Source organism: Ailuropoda melanoleuca, chromosome 11, assembly GCF_002007445.2.
Source record: "Ailuropoda melanoleuca isolate Jingjing chromosome 11, ASM200744v2, whole genome shotgun sequence".
In the NCBI taxonomy this organism is placed as follows: Eukaryota; Metazoa; Chordata; class Mammalia; order Carnivora; family Ursidae; genus Ailuropoda; species Ailuropoda melanoleuca.
Window position 1 is genome coordinate 25,980,166 of NC_048228.1, and position 13,454 is coordinate 25,993,619.

Genomic DNA, 13,454 nt, shown 5'->3' on the forward strand with positions numbered 1-13,454 from the left:
TCATTCCTGCTTGACTCGGTTGTCTATTTTTAGAATTTAAATATCCTGTAGAGTAGGTAACTTTTTGAAAAATTCAAAATCATCTCTTTGAGATGATTTGAGTGTAACATTATACCAAATGAAAGAAATGCCTTCACTTGCTGGACTGTCCAGTGTTAACAACCAAAAAATATAAAGACCCCCCCAAAAAAATGAGGGCAAAAAAGTTAACTTTTCTCTGAAAGATTTTTTAATGATTTCGTAGTGGGAGACATTACCTAATACATTTCCTTCTTTTCTCACTTGCAGCTTTCTAGACTTTACCCTTCACGGCTAAGTTCTACTTTAGTCTAAGGCCAATATTTATTTTAGAAGCAAGGGTACTGATGCAGTTGTCAGAAGACATCTCCTAGAAAAGCAGGACGCACAAGGTCAGAGAAGAAACATCTTGCACGTGTCAGCGAAGTGGCTATGGCTACCTCTGGTTTTAGGCTGGAGAACTTGGGGAAGAAGTCCAGTCTTCAGCCTGGTTTAGGATAATATCAGGAACCTATATTTGCCCTGCCTAGACCCAGTCCACTCTGGCACAGACTTCCTGAAACTGCCCCAATGGCCTTGATTGAGTGGACTTAGAAGGCCTTCTCCTGCTAGGGAGTAAAGATATGGTTTCATCACATCTCGCTGACATGTTCAGGATGGTGTGGACATATTGGAGAACATCAGAGGTGCCCTTATTAGTAAATGGCTTGGAGTGAGAACAGATGGGATGAAGGGACCAGACCTTAATCCTGATGCTGGAGGGGGCTGCTCTGGACCTTGCATCAGTAGCCCACCATCTTGTCAACTCAAACTTCTTTCCTGAGCCTGACCTGTGTGTCTAGCTGTCTTTTCGGTATCTCCAGTTGGAAAATCCACAGGTGTCAGCATGTCCAAAAATTGAACTTGTGGTTTTTCTTTCCAAATCATACACCGCCATTCATGAATGGGTTTCAGCGTCCGTCCGCATGTCTAAGCCAGAAATCTGGGAGTTACTCTCAGCACTTCTTCCATTTGCCTTCATGTTTGGCTTCACTCAGGTCAACTCTGCCTCCCAGTAAACCTATGACTTTGTGGTTTGCTCTATTCTTGGACTCTTTTTGAAGTCCATCAGGTAGAGTAATTTCTTCTCTTAACTAAGGGGTGGTTAGTTTCCTAAAAGTGAGTCATTAGGGGCGCCTGGGTGGCACAGCGGTTAAGCATCTGCCTTCGGCTCAGGGCGTGATCCCGGCGTTATGGGATCGAGCCCCACATCAGGCTCCTCTGCTATGAGCCTGCTTCTTCCTCTCCCACTCCCCCTGCTTGTGTTCCTTCTCTTGCTGGCTATCTCTATCTCTGTCGAATAAATAAATAAAATCTTTAAAAAAAAAGAGTCATTAAAAAAAATACAAATGTGGGGGCACCTGGGTGGCTCAGTCAGTTAAGCATCTGCCTTCGGCTCAGGTCATGATCTCAGGGTCCTGGGGTCCTGAGTCAGACTCCCTGCTCAGTGGGGAGACTGCTCCCTCTCCCTCTGCCCCCCCACCCACTGCGCTTTTGCTCTCTCTTGCTCTCTCTCAAATAAATAAATTAAAAATAAAAAAAATAAAAATGAATTTTCTGTAAGAAAAGTGGCAGCATCAGAAGCTATATATTCAAGTAAGTTAGAATAGGCATATTGTAGTAATGTAAATAATAAAAAGTTTATAGAAAAACGAATGTACGAAGTATTTTTTTTTTAATAAAAAAAGTGTTAATGACAGTGCCCCAACAAAGCATTGATTCAAGCTTGGCTATCCTCAAGCTCTAATGCGCTTACAAGTCCCCCGGAGACCCTGATAAAATGTAGCTTCTGCTCTCGTTGGTCTGGGATAGGGATCCACAGGAAAGCTCAGGCTGCCGGCTAGGAGACCGCGCTCACAGTAGCAGGAACTTAGCCTTTCAACCCAAAGTTATGTTCATTTGTGTATCAAGGAATTCTTGCCCCACATCATCTCCATCTTACTGGGGCAAGTTTCAGGCTTGACTCTCACAGATCGGCAACTCTGTGCTGATACTTTGCCTCTGGTGAAGGTGGCCCTCAGACATGACCATGGTAGGTAACAACCTCGATGTTTATGCCAGCGGTAGAAGCTCCAACGTGCATGAATCCCAGTGGCATTACATGACATTGTACAGCCGTGTAAACTCTTAAAAGGTTAAAAAAGAAGAAACAAAAGCACCACTCTGGGAATACACGAGTTCACACGCGGTGAACGTAAAAGCTCCTCGACAGCAACTGAGAGGTCCCTTTCCATCATCCTTAGCCTCTCTCAGCGTGAGAGCTGCCATTGCCAGCAAAAGACTCCAAGAATGTCGTCAGCCGATATAAGCCATGTTATCCTGGAAATAGCACATGAGTATTTTCCCCAAAACGATTGTGAAGTTTTTCATCACTTTGTTTTGAAAATACAAGGAGATACTTTTTTTTTTAAGATTTTATATATTTATTTGAGAGAGCGAGAGCGGGGGTGGGGAGGAGCAGCTGCAGAGGCAGAGGGAGAAGCAGACCCCCGCTGAGCAGGGAGCCCGATGCGATGCGGGGCTCGATCCCAGGACCCTGGGATCATGACCTGAGCCAAAGGCAGACGCTTAACCGCCTGAGCCCCCCAGGCACCGCAAGGAGATCCGTAAGAGCTGTAAAACGTGGTATTTCCCTGAAACAACATTTCTATATATTTTTTACGCAGAGAAGACCCTGCTGTAGGTGCCTCACCAGCTTGCTCTGTTTTCACTTCCGGAGGAGCTGGGGCAGCCTTGCATAGTTTTTAGCATATGCTTTTTGATACCTGCAACCCTTTCTTTTGCATATTTGTATGTATTCCGAAAGTGTAGTTAAAATCCTTTCAGCCTGAGGTGGAGGGTTCATGTTCATTAACTGAAAAAAATTAATTAGTCGTAGACTTTGAATTACATTGTATTGCTAACACTTTCTGAATGCTTCCTCTCTACCCAATACCATACCAACTGCTTTACAAGCATTATTGCGTTATGTTGTGGGGCAAATTTAACATAGGATGTTGTCAGGCTAAATACGCAGAAGCAAATCCCCGCTCCGAGCTGTCCGCCAAATCCATCTGCCTCCAGCTTTGTGTCTCCTTATTTGTCCCAGCATTTATGGCGACAAAAGCAGAACTTTACTTCTCATGGACTATGATTCCATACAGAACTTAATACTTAACTACTTATTGCTAATGACCGAAATGAAGAGAAAGAGAAGACAGTCTAAAGAAAATCATTGGGATAGATGAATCAGCGGCCTGTCGGATTTGGCAGTGGTTCAGGTCAGCACCATAACCAACTTCATCGTTATCAGTGGGCCTTCCTGTGTAAGTGCAAGACTACTCTAGTGGAAGAGCAAGATTTAATGAAAAATTAAAAATTATTTAATTTATGGTATTTAGACAGGCACAGGATAGGAAGCTGTAAGTGGAAATGGAAAGTTATTTGGGAGAAAACCGGGCACTTCTGTAGACACTGCCAAGGTCATCAGAGGGGGGATTTACCAGGACCCATCCCTTCTTTTGAGTTGGCTGCCTCTCTGTCCTCTCTGGTACCAATCTACTGCAAATCTTTGTGGTTTCTCATCTGGGCGATTACAGTAAATGCTCATTTGGTCTCACTGCCCACCCCCACCCCGACTCAGCTTGTTTTCCACACTAGGGACAGAACCGCCTTTAAAAATGCAGGTCTGACTGTCAATCCCTACAAATCCTCCAGGGATGCTCCATCATGGGCAGGGTGAATGAAGTCTCAGCACCTTTCTTGGCATGCGAGTTCCCCACAGCCTTGCCTCTCTTCTCTCTTCACTCCCTTTCCCCCAACCCTTGACTCTGTGCCCCAGAAATACCGTGTTACATTCAGTTCCCCAAAATATACGAGGCTGCCTCATTCCTCGGGGGCCATCGCATCTGCCACTCGTTTCATCTGGACCCACTTGGCGCTGTGGGCACTTACAATATATGTGGAATAAATGCTCCTTTACTTCTTCTCTGACCTTCTCTGCGTGGACTACCATACAAGAATACACCTCAGCTGGCGTCATTTTTTCATCATATTGCAATTTTTTATGTCCCTGTCTTCTCCCACTAGGAGAGTAAAGGGGTTGAAGTTTGTAACTAAAGACAATTCCCCATTCATCTTTGTGGGGTAAGTATTTAGCACAGAGCCAGACCCCAGTAGTTGTTTGGTTGGTTGGTTGGCTTATTTTGACATGAATTTCAGCATATGACTTCTTCTTCTATGTATTTATTCATTTTCAGATACGTTCTCTGAGGTGGGATCCCTTGGCCAAAATGTATAAACATATTTTTGGTCCTTAATACATATGACCAGATTGCTGCCAGGGTGTCACCAGTTCAGTGTTTCATTACTTTGGAAGGCCAGCAGTACCATATGAATGTGTTCAATGTTACCACGACTTCCTCTATATCTGTTGGGTGGTTTTAATATTTATTTTTTTAAAAAGTAATCTAGTAGGATTGTGTGCATGGCAAATGGTATGGGCAGATTGTTTTTAGATAGATTGCTTTCACTTTTCTAAGCTAGTTACTTCAAGAAGGAAAGGAAGGATCTGGAAGTGTGCAGAGAAGGAGGGACCTCCAGGGCGTGCTGGGATTGCAGCCAGGAGTTTCGGCACATTTCTCTGTGCTGCTCCCTCACTTCCATTACACTGGCTTATTTTAAGTGTTTAAAAGCCCAACCCAATGCATGCGTTGAACAGGTCACTGTCCCAAAAGGAGCTGAACTTTCGTCATAGTGGAGATTAATCTAGAGAAGAAGTTATTCTTTATCAGGATGAGTCGTTGAGGCGAAACCTCTTTTTCGACTTTCCCAGCTCTCAGGAGGCAGCTTTCCAGTGTTTTCTCATGTTTGTGGATGATTTCTGACTTCTAGACATTTTAGTTTGCTGCAGGGACGTTTTCCTCCGAATATGTAAGTCCTCTGGGTCTCTCTTCCTCCCCGCCGTCTTCTCCTTGGTGAACCATCTGGGTAGGACATTTATCCGAGTGACGATCTCACACACACGCTGAAAACGCACCTACTAAGGGACTGACTGGGGCTCGCGTGTTTCTGTGCCGAACCTGCAGCAGAGCCTCTCGCTGTTCGCGTGTGCACGACCCCGGGTGGGATTGCGGGTATGGGAGGCGGGTGGAAAAAGAGCAGCCCCGAGAAGGGGAGAGGAAGCACACGTGGCCCTACTGCCGTTCTCATCAGACTCTCCGTTTGGGTAGCGCGTCACATTTGGCCGGGGCTGAAAAGCAAATCCGATATTTAATGAGCCACTAAAATGCCTGGAGCACCAGTGGGCTCGGGGAGGCCTGACCTTCCACTAAAGCTGAAAGCCGGTAATTGCGCCCGCGTGCCAGCTGGGACCTGGAGGTTTCTGCTCAAAGAGCCGTGGCTTTCCCATGTTTTTTCTTCTTCCCTCTCGTGTGCAGCCAGCTTCTGACGAGGACTCCGATCCTCCCGAGAGTTAACTGCTATCACCTCCATTATTTGGATTAACCCTTACCTCGGAGAGTCTCAGTTTACGGACAGGCCACATGAACGGCAATCCTCCCGCGTCAAGGCCTGCGGGGGCACGCGATAAACCAGGTCCGCTGCCCGGAGGAGGAGGGCGAGCCTTTTTGTTTTTTTAAGCTTGAAATAGAATTGTAACTGTGTCTGCCTCAGAAACACACAAGGGAGAGGAAAAGGTGAGCAGGAAAGACCATTTTATATAATTTGAAGCTCATCTCCCCCTTCAAGTGACAGGTTTAGCTGTGAGATTGCGTTAGTGGAGATCTGTTTAAAATCCAATGGAAGGGCACCCACTCCTCCATCGTGTGTTCAAACAATTTGCCCGATGTATCTGACCCCTCATTCCCTAAGTCCTCGCTGTGTACGCCCTGAGTCAGACTTGATTCTGCAGGGACTGTCACATGAACACTTTCTGGAGATTTGGGGACCGGTGGTAGAGAATTGTCTTGGGTATTTAAGAAACTTAAGCAACAACAAAACAAAACATTATTGTCTTATTCCCCTCAGGCTGCTGTAACAGAATGCCACAGACTGGGTGCCTTGACACAGCAGATTTATTTCAGAGGCCTGGAGGCTGGCAAATCCAAGGTCAAGGCACCACCAAGGTCAGTGTCTGAGGGGGGCCAGGGTCCTGGGTCATAGATGACTGTCCTCTCGGTTCCCTCACATTTGGGGTCTCCTTTATAAGGATACTGAAACTATTCACGAGGGCTCTATCCCTGTGAGCTAATCACTTCCCAAAGCCTCCACCTCCTAATATCATGACGGTGGGCATTAGGGATTAACATTAGGATATTGGGGTACCTAAGCCTTCACTCTCCAGCAATTCTGATAGACGAGCTCAGCTACAATCGTGGACTTAGAAGGCTAATGTGGTGGCTTTTGAGCTTGATCCAGAACCTAGATCCTATGGTGTGAGATATGATAAAAGAAACCAATTGCATGTCCAAAATGTACCAAGGTTTTGGTAGATTTCTCAAAGTATACGGAAAGAAGTTTAAGGAAATGTTCTATAATGATTTACATGTCAAGTTCAATACGTACTATGATTGTACACCCCCAAATTTTATAGGCAATGGACAAATTTAAGTGACGATGAGTCATTACAGTTTAAGGAAGGGTATTCTATTATAGGTGAGAACAGTTATGCCAATCTTTTGCCATTTCATTTGCAAAGATGTTTCTTTTTCTTTAAGATTTTATTTATTTATTTGACAGAGATAGAGACAGCCAGCGAGAGAGGGAACACAAGCAGGGGGAGTGGGAGAGGAAGAAGCAGGCTCATAGCAGAGGAGCCTGATGTGGGGCTCGATCCCATAATGCCGGGATCACGCCCTGAGCCGAAGGCAGACGCTTAACCGCTGTGCCACCCAGGTGCCCCGCAAAGATGTTTCATGCCATATTATTCTTCTTTCATTTAAAAATGTCTTAGAGCATTTTATATAACTTTACTACAGTTACATAGGATAAAAGGGTCTGTTTAGCATATTTTAGTCAGGAAATAATTCCCCTCTGGCCTACATTTGCAAACTATCTGTACATACCATCCGGCCAATTGGGAAACCAATTTGGAAGACTCATTTTCTTTCTTTTTTTAAAGAATTTATTTATTTATTTGAGAGAGGAAGAGAATGAGCAGTGGGGAGAGGCAGAGGCAGAAAAAGAGAGAGAGAGGAGCAGACTCTGCTGAGCAGGGAGCCCAATGCAGGACTCGATCCCAGGACTCTGGGATCACAACCTGACCTGAAGGCAGACGCTTAACAGACTGAGCCATCCAGGTGCCTCAGAAGACTCGTTTTCTAGAAACAGATTTTGTCTTCTTTTCTTTTTCTTTTTTTAGAGGGCGGGATGGGGCAGAGGGAGAGGGCGAGAGAGAATCCCAAGCAGGTTCCACACCCAGCACAGAGCCCGATGTGGGGCTCGATCTCACGACCCTGAGGTTATGATCTGAGCCAAAATCGAGAGTGAGACGCTTAACCAACTGAGCCACCTACGTGTCCTGCTTTTGTTTTCCTCCTGTTGCCCCTTGTACCCCATTTCTTCTGCATCAACCTCATTGGAGAATTAGAATTGAGATTTTAGGAGAAGTTAAGAAGAAATAAGAAAAAAAATGCAAATCAAGGACGTAAATAATGAATAAACGATGAGTCGTGCCTGGAAAGTCCTGCTCAGAACCCCTAACTCGGGGCGCCTGGGTGGCACAGCGGTTAAGCGTCTGCCTTCGGCTCAGGGCGTGATCCCGGTGTTATGGGATCGAGCCCCACATCAGGCTCCTCTGCTATGAGCCTGCTTCTTCCTCTCCCACTCCCCCTGCTTGTGTTCCCTCTCTCGCTGGCTGTCTCTATCTCTGTCAAATAAATAAATAAAATCTTTAAAAAAAAAAAAAGAACCCCTAACTCACCAGAGTTTAAGGGGTTTCTAGGCTCCTGTATGGAGTTCCTCATGTGTTCTTAATTATATATCATCCTCATGCTTAAGGACGTTCCTCCATAAGCCAGATTCTTTTTCAAGAAGGTATACACACAGAAAACTTATTTGTTTGGGGAAATAAAAATTTCATCTGTATCCATTAAAACTTCAATTGAGATCCATCACTATTGAATAAAACTGAAATCCGTAATAGTTGATAAAATTAATATAGCCATGTATGATAAAATAATTTATTAAAGTAAGTTCCAGAGACTCACTTTAAAATTAAGAACAGATTTTCTTGGCTTTAAGTTTTGAAATCAAACCAGGTGCTCTAACCCTTCCACTTATCTCAGTTGTTCTCAAATGTTGGCGTGCATGAATCAGATGCAGCTGAAGGGCTTGTTAAACCCAGATTGGTGGACCCCACTCTGAGCCCTGATTCAGTAAGGCTGGGTTAGGGCCAGAGAATTTGAATTCCTAAAAGTTCCCAAGTGTGATGGCAAAACTCTAAAAGGTGTCCCACCAGGAATCCCATCCCCTGGTTATACAATCAAATACCAGTCTGGGAACTGCTGTAAAGGGTCTTTGCAGATGGGATTCAGGTTGTTAATCAACTGACTGTAAACTAGGAGATTATCCAGGTTTATCTGGGTAGACCCAACGTAATCACATGAGCCCTTAAAAGTGAAAGGGGAGGTCAGAGAGAGTTCAAGCATGAGAAACTCGCTCCGTCCTTGCTAGCTTTGAAGATGGAGGAAGGGGGCTGGCTGCAAGCCAAGGATGTGGTTGGCTTCTAGAAACTAAGAAGGGCTTCAAACACCTTAAGGAAGCAGAAAGCTTAGTACTACATGGAACTGAATTCTGACAACAACCTGAATGAGCTGGGAAGTGGCTTCATTCCCAGAAAATCTAGAAAGAAGTGCAGCCCTGATGACACCTCGAATTTGGCCTTGTGAGACCCTAAACAGAGAACCAGACATCTGACCTACAGAAACTGTGAGATCATAAATTTGTTTTTTTCTTCATTACATTTGTGATAATATGTTACAGTGGCAATAGAAAATTAACACATATGGTAAAATACTGACGCTGCCGGCCCCAGGAACATAACTGGAGAATCACTGGCTCCTCTTTCATAAGTCTTATTACCAACTTACAGACTTCTGAAAAAGCTTAATCATTTTTATTTTCAGAGAGTGAATGCTAAAATGAAGGTTGCTATTTTTATTATTTAAAATGACATAACATGTAAAATATTTAGAAGAATGCTTAGCTCTTGCTGAGTGTTTAATAACCAGTAGCTATAATAACTTACACGAGTAGATAGCATTTACCAAAATGCTCTCTGCCAGGCATTGTGCTAATTATTTACTATGAATTTGCCTGATTTATCCTCATATTAACTCTATGAGATAGACACAATCATTGTTCTCATTTTATAGATGTGCAAACCGAGGTTCAGAGGAAACTTGCCCAGAATCAGGCAGTCAGAGAGGAACGGGGGGGGGGGGGGGGGGGGATATGTAAACGTAGGCTGCTTGATTCTAGAACCTAAACTCTTCATTGCTATTGATTTCTTGTTTTTTTGCACAGCTGATAATGCATTCATGTCTTGTTTACCACTCAAGTTAAACATCCCTGCATAGTTTTACAAAATAATAAAGCTTAAGCTATCTAATTTTGTCTTTATCAAACTTTGCTAACATAATAAAGCATATCAGGCACTGAGCCAGAATCTATTAAACAAGTCCTGCACGGCAGGCTCTCTGCTGGGATTGAGTTTACAGATTTGTGAGTGGCCCCTACCCCTGTTGAATTTATCAAATCTGCATCATTAAAGGACTTAGAGAAACACTGTGGAGTACTCCTGGTAAAATCAGACACAGTACATCAATGCTGTGATCTCTGTCATCGGGCGTGACTCTTGCACTACCAATGCAACTCGATTTGCCAGATTGAGCAAATAAAAATATAGGGCAGCCAGTTAAATGTGAACTTCAGAAAAAATAATTTTTTAGTATTGATATTTCTAAAATACCGGATGTGAAATACTTAGGGGTTACCTATTGTTTAACTGAACAAATAGTTTTGGGTGCTTTATTTTATCTGGCTACCCACAAAGGCAGCTGTATAAGAACAATAAAGATAGATGACTGTAATTTGCAACTAACCAACTGAAAAACTATTAGTACCAATAGAAGATAAGTTAAATGACTGGCTATAAAGTATCTAAAACTCAATGGCTTTTGCATACACTAACCATAATTAGTTGGAAAACATAATGGATAATAGTACTTTTTAAACTTATTTGTTGAATTGAGATATGGACACATTACACTGTGTTAGTTTTAAATGTACAACATAATGATTTGATATATGCATATTTTATGATATGATTATCATAATAAGTTTAACATCCATAGCACATAGCTATAATTTTTGTCTTGTGATGAGTACTTTTAAGATCTTTTCTCTTGGCAACTTTCAAATAGTCAAAACCATATTGTTAATTATAGTTATCATGCCACATGTTATGTCCTGAGTACTTTTTAATCTTATAACTGCAAGTTTGTACCTTTTGACCACCTTCACCCATTTCTTCCACTCCCCGCCCTCCAACCCCTGTCTTTGGCAATCACCAGTCTTTTCTCTTTATCTATGAATTTGGTGTTTTTTGGATTCCACATATAAGTGAGATCATTTGTATCTTCTTTATTTTATCCATGTGTTACGTTTTCAGTGTATAGGTCTTTCATCTCCTTGGTTAAATTTATTCCCAGATATTTTATTCTTCTTATGCAATTGTAAATAGCATTGTTCTCTTAATTTCTCTTTCTGATAGTTTGTTATTAGTGTATAGAAATACAACTGATTTTTCCACATCGATTTTTTTTTTTTTGTATCCTGAAACCTTACTGAATTTCTTTATTAGTTCCAACAGAATTTCTTTATTAGTTCCAACAGAGTTTTGTGCCATCTTTAGGGTTTTCTATATATAATACATCCTCTGTAAACAGTTTTATTTCTCCTTCCCAATTTGGGTACCTTTTACTTTTTAGTCTTTCTCTCCCTCCTCTTCCCCCTCCCTTTTCTTTCTTCCTTCCTTTCCTTTTCTTTCCTTTCCTTTTCTTTCCTTTCTTTCCTTTCTTTCGCCTAATTGCTCAGGCTAGGACTTCTAATGCTATGTTGAAGAGAAGCAGTGAGAGGACATCCTCATCTTGTTCATGATTTCAGAGGAAAAGCCATGAACTTTTCACTGTTAGAGTATGTTGTTAGCTGTGAACTTGTCATATGTGGCCTTTTTTGTGTTGGATTATGTTCCTTCTATACTTGGTTTGTTCAGAGTTTTAATCATGGATGTTGGAATTTGTCAACTGCTTTTTCTGCATCTTTCGAAATGATCATATAATTTTAATGCTTTGTTTTATTTTTTAATTAAAGTATAGTTAACATACAGTATTATTTTCAGGTGTATAATTTAAGGATTTAGCAATTCTATATATTACTCAGTGCCCATCACAGTGTTCATACTCTTAATCCCCTTTATCTATTTCATCCATCCCCCCATCTTCCTTCCCTTTGGCAACCACCAGTTTGTTCTCTGTATTTAAGAACCTATTTTTCTGTTTGTCTCTTTTTTTTGTTTGGTTTCTTTCTTAAATTCCATATATAAGTGAAATCATATGCTATCTGCTTTTCTTTGTCCGATTTATTTCACTTAGCATGATGCCCCCCAGGTCCATCCATGTTATTACAAATGTCAAGATCTCATTCTTTTTATGGCTGAGTAATATTCCATTGTATATATTTACCATGTCTTTAGCCATCCGTCTGTGGATGGACACTGGGTTGCTTTCATATCTTGGCTATGGTAAGTAATGCTGCAATAAACAAAGGGGTACATATATCTTTTCAAATTAATGTTTTCATTTTCTTTGGGTGAATATCTAGTAGTGGAATTACTAGATCATATGGTATTTCCATTTTCAATGTTTTGAGGAACCGCCATAATATTTTCCACAGTAGCTGCACCAATTTGCATTCCCACCAATAGTGCATGAGCATTCCTTTTTTTTAATGTCCTCACCACCACTTATTTCTTGTCTTTTTGATTTTAGCCATTCTGACAGGTGTGAGGTGCTATCTCACTGTGATTTTGATTTGTATTTCCCTGATGATTAATGATGTTGAGCATCTTTTCATGTGTCTGTTTGCCATTGTATGTCTTCTTTGGAAAAATGTCTGTTAAGGTCTTCTGCCCATTTTTAATTGGATTATTTTATTGTTTTTGTGGTGTTGAATTGTATAAGTTCCTTATACACTTTGGATATTAAGTCCTTATCAGAGATATCATTTGCAAACATCTCCTATGCAGTGAGTTGCCTTTTTATTTGGTTGATGGATTCCTTCACTATTCAAAGCTTTCCATTTTGGCGTAGTCCAGTAGTTTAATTTTGCTTTTATTTCCCTTGCTTGAGGAGACACTGAGAAAAATGTTTCTACAGCCAATGTCAAATTACTGCCCATGTTTTCTTCGAGGAGTTTTATGATTTCAGGTCTCCCATTTATGTTTTTAATCCATTTTGAGTTTATTTTGGTGTGTGATATAAGAAAGTGGACCAATTTTATTCTTTTTCATGTAGCTTTCCAGTTTTCCCAGCACCATTTGTTGAAGAGACCATCTTTCGTTTGTTACAACACATTTTGCTGCACCTTGATTAATTTGTATCCCTGGAAGAAACTCCACGTGATCGTGTTGTATGATCTTTTTAATATATTGTTGAATTCAGTTTGCTAATACTTTGTTGAGGGTTTTTACGTCTGTGTTCATCAAGTATTTTGGCCCGTAATTTTCTTTTCTCGTGTCCTTATTTGGTTTTGGAATCAGAATGATAATGGCTTTGTAAAATGAGTTTTTATTTTTTTGAAAGATTTTGAGAACAGTTGGTGTTAATTCTTCAAATGTTTGGTAGAATTCACCTGTGAAGGCATCTGGTTCTGGACTTTTATTTGTTGGGAGGTTTTTCATTACTGATTCAATCTCTTTCCTAGTAATTAGTCGGTTCAGATTTTCTATTTCTTCATGATTCAGTTTTTGTAGGTGTATGTTTCTAGAAATTTACCTACTTCTAGGTTGTTCAAGTTTTGTTATAAAATTGTTTATAGTAGTCTCTTACAATCCCTTGTACTGCGGTACCAGTTGTAATGTCTTCTCTTTCTGAATTTCTGAATATATGTATTTGAGTCCTCTTTTTTTCTTTGTGAGTCTAACTAAAGGTTTGTCTATTTTATTTATCTTTTCAAAAACCATCTCTCTGGGGCGCCTGGGTGGCACAGCGGTTAAGCGTCTGCCTTCGGCTCAGGGCGTGATCCCGGCGTTATGGGATCGAGCCCCACGTCAGGCTCCTCTGCTATGAGCCTGCTTCTTCCTCTCCCACTCCCCCTGCTTGTGTTCCCTCTCTCGCTGGCTGTCTCTATCTCTGTCG

General features: G+C 41.6%; 1 long non-coding RNA gene across 1 annotated transcript in view; it reads left to right on the forward strand.

Annotated features, from left to right (window-relative positions):
* Window positions 1–2,544: 2,544 nt before the first annotated feature.
* Window positions 2,545–13,454, forward strand: part of LOC117804389 — a 40,856-nt gene continuing 29,946 nt past the window's right edge. The window contains exons 1-2 of the long non-coding RNA XR_004628757.1: window positions 2,545–5,732; window positions 6,064–6,161. This is a non-coding gene — a long non-coding RNA (uncharacterized LOC117804389). The remainder of the gene's footprint in view (window positions 5,733–6,063; window positions 6,162–13,454) is intronic.